This window comes from Lolium rigidum, chromosome 3 (genome assembly GCF_022539505.1).
Source record: "Lolium rigidum isolate FL_2022 chromosome 3, APGP_CSIRO_Lrig_0.1, whole genome shotgun sequence".
In the NCBI taxonomy this organism is placed as follows: domain Eukaryota; kingdom Viridiplantae; phylum Streptophyta; class Magnoliopsida; order Poales; family Poaceae; genus Lolium; species Lolium rigidum.
The window spans coordinates 334,373,763-334,383,654 of NC_061510.1; positions in this window are offsets into that span (position 1 = coordinate 334,373,763).

The window sequence follows — 9,892 nt, forward strand, 5'->3', positions numbered from 1 at the left end:
ATTCCGTTTGATATTTGAAGGTTAGGGTGGATCATATATATACATGAGCATACGATCCGACGAGATCCAATTAGATTGCATCGACCCTAAACTGACGCGAGGTGCGTTATCGCTTGGGGTGTCGTTTAATCGCCGCGTATTTTCTTCCTGCCGCCAGCCGTGAAATTCTTGCTAAGGTGTAGCCATAAAGGTTACATCCTAAAGCACGTAATTACGTCTAATACCATGTATTATATTTTTGTATGTATTTGTGAGGTGTGAATTCCGTGTGGCTCCAGTTGCCATTTTTTTTTGTTGTTTTTCTTACAAAAGTTGGTTTATAGCAGGTCTGGATCATCATCGATCTGTAAGAGCAATATGCCACCTTCGCTGCCACCGGCAACCCGGTCTCCATGGGCATCGCTGCCGGAAGATATTGTTCGTCTTGTGGCGTGGCGCTTGCTGGCCAGCGACCTGACGGACTATGTTCGCCTCCGTGCCGTCTGCACCAACTGGCGGTCTTCCGCCGTGTCTCCTTGCGGCCGAGGCGTGATCGATCCACGCTTCCACCCGCGCCGCTGGATGATGTTCGCGGAGGGCCATGGACTTTACCCTGGCCACGGAGATCTCCACGAACACGTCCGGTTTTTCAACCTCGACTCGGGGAGCTTTGTCCGAGTCCGGCTCCCGCTGTTTACGGATCACTGTGTTCTTGACTCCGTGGAGGGCCTCCTCGTCCTCCAGCGAGACGAGGACACCGCCATCCGCCTCCTCCACCCTTTCACCGGCGACATCGTCGAGCTCCCACTCCTCACGTCTCTTGCCGTGTCTCTTGCCATGCAACTGAAGAATGAGGCTTATATGGAGGCAACCAAGCTAAAACTAATGAGACGCATCTCTGTTTCCGTCTCCGTCGCCGCCGGCGGAGTCGTCAGAGTCATGGTTATCCTCATGGATATGATGCTTGCGGCTGTTGCTACCTCCAAAGATACGGAGTGGACAGTGCTGCCTTGGAGAGTCCCTAGTCACTACCAACCGCTGTCGTCGCGAGGCAGGCAATATCTCGTGCATAACACTGTCATTGGAGATACTGACGTATCACAGGTTTTTCAGATGGAGGCGCACCTGCACGACCCACCAAAGCTGATCGCCACGTTCCCTAGGGAGAAACTCTGCGATCCTGTCTATCTGGTAGAATGTGACTCGGAGGTCCTAGTGGTCGGCCACAACGACATGTCCCTGACGCACTTGGCGGTTCATAGGCTGGCGGATCTTATCTCAGAACGGTATGTCCCGGTAGAGAGCATCGGAGGCAAAGCCATCTTCGTGGGAGGACGAGCATTGTGCGTCTCTTCCAAGATACTGCCTGCCATTTCGGGCGACGCCGTCATCTATTCCCATCCACGGCAGGGACATTTTGCTCAATATTGCCTCGGTAGTAGCACCTGGTTGCTAGCAACCGATGAATGCAGCATGAACGGCTTGGCACAAGGACCTTGTGATCTTATCCACCATGTCTTTACATGTTGCTTCCATCGTCACTGGTATGTGTTTTGCCTACTTAATTAACTGTTCAACATAACCTCCATCTATAATTAAATTTCTTAATTTTATCAAAAATATAGAAACACTAAATAGTATCACTACGGAACCAGTCAAGGTGCCGACGATCAGAAACCGTCGGCACATGCCAATTTGGCCGTCGGCATATGTTGTGCCGACGGCCACCGTCGGCACAATATGTCCTCGGCGCAGACCTTTTTGCTGTCGGCCCAGGCTGGCCGTTGGCACATCAGCTTGTGCCAACGGTTTGGCTGTTGGCATAGAACTAACAGCCGTTTGGGAATTATGGCTCGATTTAAAAAAAAAATCAATTTTTTAATTTTTTTTCTTATTCTCTCACATCTCACATTGATAATTTTTAACTCTAACTACACTTAATCTTAAATCAAATTACACTAATGGTCTAACTTCCCAATTGGTCACCCATCCTCACACTACTCCAATGCTAACAGGCTTAACTATTCCTTCTGGTTGAGCTCCCAAGAATGAAATGACACCTTGTTGATAATATTACCATATCAATCCTATTAACCCTTACGACGTGATATCAAAACTTTCTATTATTTTGAATTTTAAATAATTATTTAAATAAACATTAATAGTTAAGTAATAATAATCTTTATGCAGGATGCAATTATTAATTTAATTTTAAAAAATATATAAATCCTAAATTTCTCGCAAAAATTAAAATCTTACTCCTTTCATATTTCAATTTAGAATTTTGAGAATCTAAAAAAAATGCCAATCGGGGAAACCCGTATGCAAAAGTTAATGCCATTTTACCATTTTCTAAACTTTCTTTACACAAAAAGTCGAAATTCAAATTTATTAATTTTCCTTAAAACTAGATGACATAACACATAGCCATCTCGGAGGATTTTACTGTTTTAAATTTTCTAACATTTTCTTTTATTTTTGTGCTGATGGCAAAGCCGTCGGCACAGAGCCTACTCCCTAACGTCGTTTTTCTGGTCGTCACGGCAAGGACCTGTGCCGACGGCCTTCCTGTGCCGACGGTCTTTTTCTGTGTCGACGGTGGCCGTCGGTACAAGCTTTTCTGTGCCGACGGGTTTCTTGTGCGGACGGCCTTCTTCGTGGTCTGCCCTGTTCGGGACATGTGCTGACGGCCCTAACAAATTGCTGTCGGCACAGAAGCTACCTCAATTTGCAACCTAGGGGTACGTGCGTGCCTTATAAACTGTGAGAGAGGGAGTACTAAAAATTTATAAATAGAGGTAGTACATTATTATTGACCAATGATGATTCACTTGTAGGAACAAGGGAGTACTTTATTGGCGGGATGAGGAACCATTCATGTGGAAGGTGAAAAAGAAGTTCCGAGACGGGGTAAATTATTCTCATCACTCCTCACTAACTGTACTCGTTTATTCAGCAACATTTGTTGTTGTATAGCGGGATAATCTTTAATGTGCAGCTTGACCTTTGATTTGTCCGTGCAACAGAGTATATATAAGATGGAAGGCATAATTGCCCTTATTACATATATTATGTGTCATCTATTTCATTTGGATCCACTGGATAATATTAATGTATACTTTTGCTCCAAACGTGAGTGATTAAATGCTACTGCTCAAAATGTAAATCTATACCTAATAATAAAGGAGCTAAGGTTTCTGCCAAAAAGTTTCGTCAACGCTTTTTTTTAGACCGATTTACCCTCCCACCAAATCGCATATTACGCACCAATGCCACCAAAATAACGTTTCGCTGTTTGTTTCCGTCGTCGCTGCTTCTCTTCCAATTAATCGTGGGCTGGGTCGTAAAGATTTTGCCTCCTGGGCCACAAAGACACTTGAAGCAACCATCGATCGTCCTTAAAAGGAGAAACTTCGATAGAATCTGGGTTGAATAGTCCCACATCGTTACCTGGTAATGAGTTCTACCGATTCATATACTTGGAAATTGCTTGGATTATCAGCAAGGGAATCAACAAGAAGGAGCACCGTAGCTTGGTCTGATATCTGTGGCATGCATGAATTATAAAGTAAAGGGGTTGGATATATGCTCTGCTGCGCATGAATTGAAAAGAGGGATGCCTGCTGTGAGCTAAAGTAAAATCGGGAACATTGCCAGATTGGATGGGGGTTGTACGGAGAAAAAAGCAAGGATTCGTGTCCCACCCAGCCTCTTGCTCGCCGCGCCGGGGCTCCGTGGCTCCGACGCTGCCGCCGCCATCCCGTCGGAGACGCGTGCGCAGCACACGCACCGGAGCTACCCGAGCCCGAGCTGGGCAAGGGGATGGCGAAGTTCGCTAGGGCGCGGCCGGACGCGGCGGCCGCTCGCGGGAAGGAGAAGTTCGAGGCGGCGGCCGGAGGGCAGTCTCCACAGGAGAGTAGACGGCCTGGCGTGCGAGAGGGATGGAAGCGAGCAACTGGCGTGTTGAGACAGTCAGAGATCAGAGGTTGATGGCCATGGCCTCGTGAGAGTGGCGGCGCTTGAGGGAAATCGAGCGATGCCCGTCATGTGGCGCTAGGGTTGGGTACAGGCAGTGGTCGACTTGGGCCAGTCCAGCTACGTTAGCTGGGCTTTTTTCCTTCTTACCTTTCTTTCTCTACAGAATTTTCCAGGGATTTGGAGAACGCGGGGCACCAAAGTGGAGCCTGTCTTTTCTGTGGTGTGAACAGATAAAAGTTGGACATGATAAAGTTGTCTTAAAAACGCGCTGAAGATTAATTGTCAACAATTTTAAGTGTTCGGATATGGCAAAGAGAAATAAGTTTCATGGAAAAATTATTCAACACCAGGCAATATAACAGGTAAAGAGAAGCTGACGCCTAAGAAATTTTTCTTCAAGATGAAAAGCTCACTGGTGCTACTAAAAAAGAGATGCCCAAAATAGATGCTCGTGATTAATGGAGGAGACACAGATGGGGTGGAGAATTAGCGATAGATGTTGCACAGAACAAATAGAGATGCAAATAATTAACTTATTTGACTTGCTAGGTACAACTTTCATGTACTATACGTATGATGGAAATACATTTTCTATTTATTTTCTGGTAGTTTGCAAATTCAGTCATGCAGTAAATTAAGTTTGAGATTTATGTAGTCCATCAAAATATAAACATAATTGTCGTGACAAAAGAAATGTCGGTGGGTCCCCAAGGTGGACGATGGGGAGGCACTGGTTAGTAGGTGAGGCTCGATAAATATCAACCAGTAGCAACTCAAGGACATATTCGCTATTAATAACAAATATATTAGTTTTACTTAAATATATAGGCTTAACATTTGGTCTAGCTGTAGCAACGCATGGCCCTACGGATTTACAAACTTATACTCCTACATAAACCGGTCAGATCGTCCCTTCGGGGATATCCGGTAAACTGGTCAGATCTCCACTCATCGTTGTCTCCCCTCGATCTCCGTTGGCGATGCATCAGCGCCAAGCAAAGACTTCAGGGGACAAAGTGCTAGAGATGGATAGCTGACCAGAATCTATTGCCGCCACCCACAGGATCCACTTTGCCGGCTCGGCATCGTTCGTGTTCCTCTCCCGGTGCAACGCACGGGCACTTTTGCTAGTAGTACTAATCCATCGAGGGTAAAATCAGCATCACGCTCAAAACACTAGCAACGATTATGGACTCTTCCATCTACTTTATTGACCAAAATTTGTGAAGAACGTCATAATTAGAGAATCAAGAATAATGATAGATTGTAGCATTTTCCCAGTGTTTAGTTGCTTGTATGTGTACCTTTATTATTGTCATGTTTATGAATATAAGTAATGTATGCCTACGGGTCTAAATTGTTCAAAAAAAAGTCAAGAGATACGAACCGGTGGCTAGGTAGTGCTCATACTTCCTGAACCTGTGGCTAGGCAGTGCTGATATTTTCTGGCCCGCCTAAGCTCGAGACTCAGTTCTGGCAGCTCGGTGTGAGTTTTAGACTTAGTTCTTGCATCTCAGTGCATATGCACCAAATGTTCTACTCCCATGACAATAAAAGGTTCTCATTAAAAAGGCTCTCATTAGTGATACTTCTAAAAGGTACTGTAAAAAAACAGTCTCAAACTACTGTCGTGACAATCCCATGTTAGAGCATGTCTAACAGGCCCCGTATTTTTTCGCCCCTTAAAACGTGAGTAGAGGGCCCTGTATTCGTTTTTCACCGGCCAAAAACGCGTCCAATCTAGCAGAACCTGTAAACTCACCCTGTAAAATGGAATATTCCCAAAATATGCCGAATCGAAAAAAAAACTCCCCTCATCTTCTTCCTCTAGCCAACTCCCGGCCCGCCACCGTGCTCCCCCGCCCGGCCATGGCCGCCCCGCCCCGGCCGCCCTCTCTCGCCCCGCTCCGGCCCCCGGCCGCGCCGCCCGGCCGCCCTCGCCCGCCCCCGCTCCGGCCCCCGGCCGCCCTCGCCCCGCCTGCCCCGCCCCGCTCCGCTCCGGCCATGGCCGCCCTCGCCCGCCCCGCCCTCGCCCCGCTCCGCTCCGGCCATGGCCGCCCCGCCCCCGTCCGCCCTCGCCCCGCCCCCGCCCGGCCCCGGCCGCCCTCGCCCGCTCCCGACCGCGCCGCCTCGCCCGGCCATGGCGCGCCGCCCCCGGCCGCCCTCGCCCCGCCTCGCTCCGGCCAGCCCCGCCCCGCTCCGGCCGTGCTCGCGCCGCCCCCGGCGGTGCTCGCCCAGCCTCGCCCCGGCTGCAGTTCGCCGGAATTTAGCCGGATTCCGGCGAGGCAAATCGCGAAACGGTTAGATTTTCTGAAATTTCAGCCCGCCACGAGTGGGGGGTTGGTCCTGTATTTGCTCTCCCACCCCGTACAAGTAAGGGGCGAAGTCCCGCCCCGTAATCGAAAACAGCAAAAATCGAAGCGGGGGCCGTTTTTACGGGGTCTGCTAGATGGCCGGGTAGAGCTCAAACCCGTATTCTGGCAGTTATTATACGGGTTTGCCCCTTTTACGGGGTCTGTTAGACCTGCTCTTACAGTTTTCATCTCACGGATCCCAGTATTATTTTATTATTTGGTCATCAAAATATGAGAAATTTGACTCCTGCTTTTAGAACGTTGTGTATTTTTAATAGGTAGAAGTAGCTGTGCTTTAAATTTGGTGTCTTTCTTTGGTTCTACCAAGCCGGTACTTTTCATAATCTTAAATAATTTCTACAAAAACAAGCTAGTAGTTGATTATAGCCGGAAATCGTTCGAATTCCCAAAGTTTAGTTTAGTTATCTGATTCAGAATTTCCTTATACATGTGCTCATTCTATTTTTATTGCTGATTTTATTGGCCAGTTTTTTTTCTGATGACCCTCTGACATCTTCTTGTGTACTCACGTCGTTTTCTCTAGGCCTAATCATTCTCGCATCCAGAAAGTCGGAGATTGCTACTATCTTATGCACCCTTGCCGCCATGAAGAGAATTGGAGAAATATTGGCATATGATATCTTTATTTCCTTGTTGTGAAGCGTCACTATGGTGTCACTTATGTACCTTTTAAAAGCTTTGACATGAGTATTAGCCATGCTAAAATTGTTTTATTTTTTGAATAGTCATATCAAACCATGAAATATAGAAGAAAAACATAATGGGAGTAACTCTGCTCCTAGCCTTTTTTTTTTATGAATCCCTTCAAATATAGCTTGGTAGGTTAAGAAATATTATGAATATAATCTGGATTTTTTTTAGAAACACAATACAAACACAGACGCTCACATACACGCGCATATATACTCGTCCCTCCGGTTGACTGGGCCGGTGGATCAAATCTTGAAATTGACGAAGTCACCACGGGTGCATCGCTGTTGACGGGAACGTCCCCTTCCACTGAAAGAATATTTCACCTTTATGAGACACACAGATTAAATCCCGCCGTGTTACACGCACCTACCTCACCTGTACTTCCACGGATCAGCAAATGGTTCAACTCAAAACACCTCAAACACAAAAAAACCGGCCAATCCACGCCTCCTCACCCAAGACACTTGAAGACACTTGAGATAAAACACTCTGATCCACGGCTGCCGAACAAAGCCTAAGGTGGTTTGGAAGCGAATCCCCTGCCTGGCAATCGCTCGCTCGAGCGATCGGTTTCTATCGGCGCGGAGCGCTCGCGTGAAAGGGCGATTCAATTCCCTTTTTATCACGTAGTGTTTTAATTGCGTTCACACATGTTCACACTAACAGCTTGTATTACTACTTTGCAAGTTGCATGCATGCACATGCACAGAGCATCTCATGGATTTGCATTTAATGAGCCAACTTTTCAGCACTCTTTTCATAAGTTGTTGCATACATATATCATCTCACTCTTTTTCTTCATCACGAGGCAGACACTCAATTCTCTTTTTGCAATTCCTTTTTGGGTTTTATTTTTGTACGGTAATTCATATTTAATGGGGTCCTTTTGCAATTCCTTTTTTCGGGCCAGTGGTATTTAAGGGGGAAAATAACGGGTGGGAAGATCCACTTGCAACTCAAATGAACTACCACTTACTACTTAAATTAAGTACTGTTTTAAGTTGTAAGCTAACAAAAGTTGCTAAAATATTTCTAAATGAAATTTACTTTTTAGGGTTGCTAGGTATTTATATTTACCGTTGATAAATAACGGGCACCGGGTTGATAACTTGTAAACAAAAAAAGAGTCGCTACATATTTTAAATTAAATTAAATTTTTAGGGTTGATTTTTATTTATATTTTACCATTGATAAATAGCGGGTCACCGGGTTGATAGCTTGTAAACTAAAAGAGAGTCGCTAAAATATTCTAAATGAAATACTTTATAGGGTTATTATTTATTTATATTTACCGTTGATAAATAACAAGGCACCAGGTTGATAGCTTGTAAAATAAAAAAATGTTCGAAAAAATATTCTAAATGGAATATTTTATAGGGTTGATAGTTATTTATAATTACCATTGATAAATAACGGGGCATCGGATTGATAACTTGTAAACTAAAAAGAGTCGCCAAAATATTCGAAATAAAATTAGATTTTTAGGGTTGGTAGTTATTTATATTTACTGTTGATAAATAACAGGACACCGGGTTGATAGTTTCTAAATTAAAAAAAAATCGCTAAACTGTTTCAAATAAAATTAACTTTGGGTTGATAATTTTATACATGTTACCGTTGATCACTCAAGTACGGAGGGGTTGATTATTCAAACAGAGAGGATTGATAACTTTTAGCTCGAAAAAAAGTTTCTCGAAACATATCAATATGGGTGCTAGTTTTGAAGATCTCGTCGTGACGGATTTATTGGTGAAAGCGAATCTTAATTTGGAGTTGTCGTTTGAAAGTTAAAACGTTTTGAATTTTCAAATTTGGAAAAGATTCCGCTGACATCAGCAGATACGTCTATTTGTGCATGCATAACTTTTTCTCAATAGCCTACACCAGGTTGATAATTTTATACATTCACCGTTGATCACTCAAGTACGGAGGGGTTGATTATTCAGATAGAGAGGGTTGATAACTTTTAGCCCGAAAAAAAGTTTCTCGAAACATATCAACATGAGTGCTAGTTTTGAAGATCTCGTCGAGACGAATTTATTGGAGAAAGCGAATCTTAATTTAGAGTTATCGTTTGAAAGTTAAAACATTTTGAATTTACAAATTTGGAAAAGATTCCGCTGACATCAGCAGATTCGGCTATTTGTGCATGCATGCAGAACTTTCCCTCAATAGTCTGCACCAGGTTGATAATTTTATACATTCACCGTTGATCACTCAAGTACGGAGGGGTTGATTATTCGGATAGAGAGGGTTGATAACTTTTAGCCCGAAAAAAAGTTTCTCGAAACATATCAACATGGGTGCTAGTTTTGAAGATCTCGTCGAGACGAATTTATTGGTGAAAGCGAATCTTAATTTAGAGTTGTCGTTTGAAAGTTAAAACATTTTGAATTTACAAATTTGGAAAAGATTCCGCTTACATCAGCAGATTCGGCTATTTGTGTATGCATGCAGAACTTTCCCTCAATAGTCTGCACCAGGTTGATAATTTTATACATTCACCGTTGACCAATCAAGTACGGAGGGGTTGATTATTCAGATAGAGAGGGTTGATAACTTTTAGCCCGAAAAAAAGTTTCTCGAAACATATCAACATGGGTGCTAGTTTTGAAGATCTCGTCGAGACGGATTTATTGGTGAAAACAGATCTTAAATCGGAGTTATCATTTGTGAGATAAAACATTTTAAATTTTCAAATACGGATTTAGGGTTGCTAACACGGCTTTTCCTAATTGGACTATCGGAAACCGATCGCTCTCCTTAAACCGGGCGATCGAGCGCTAGCTAGGGCCGCCCGTTTGGAAGGTTACTGTTACAAATTCCAACGAGAAACTGTAGGTTACTGTTGCAAATTTCTATGCTTT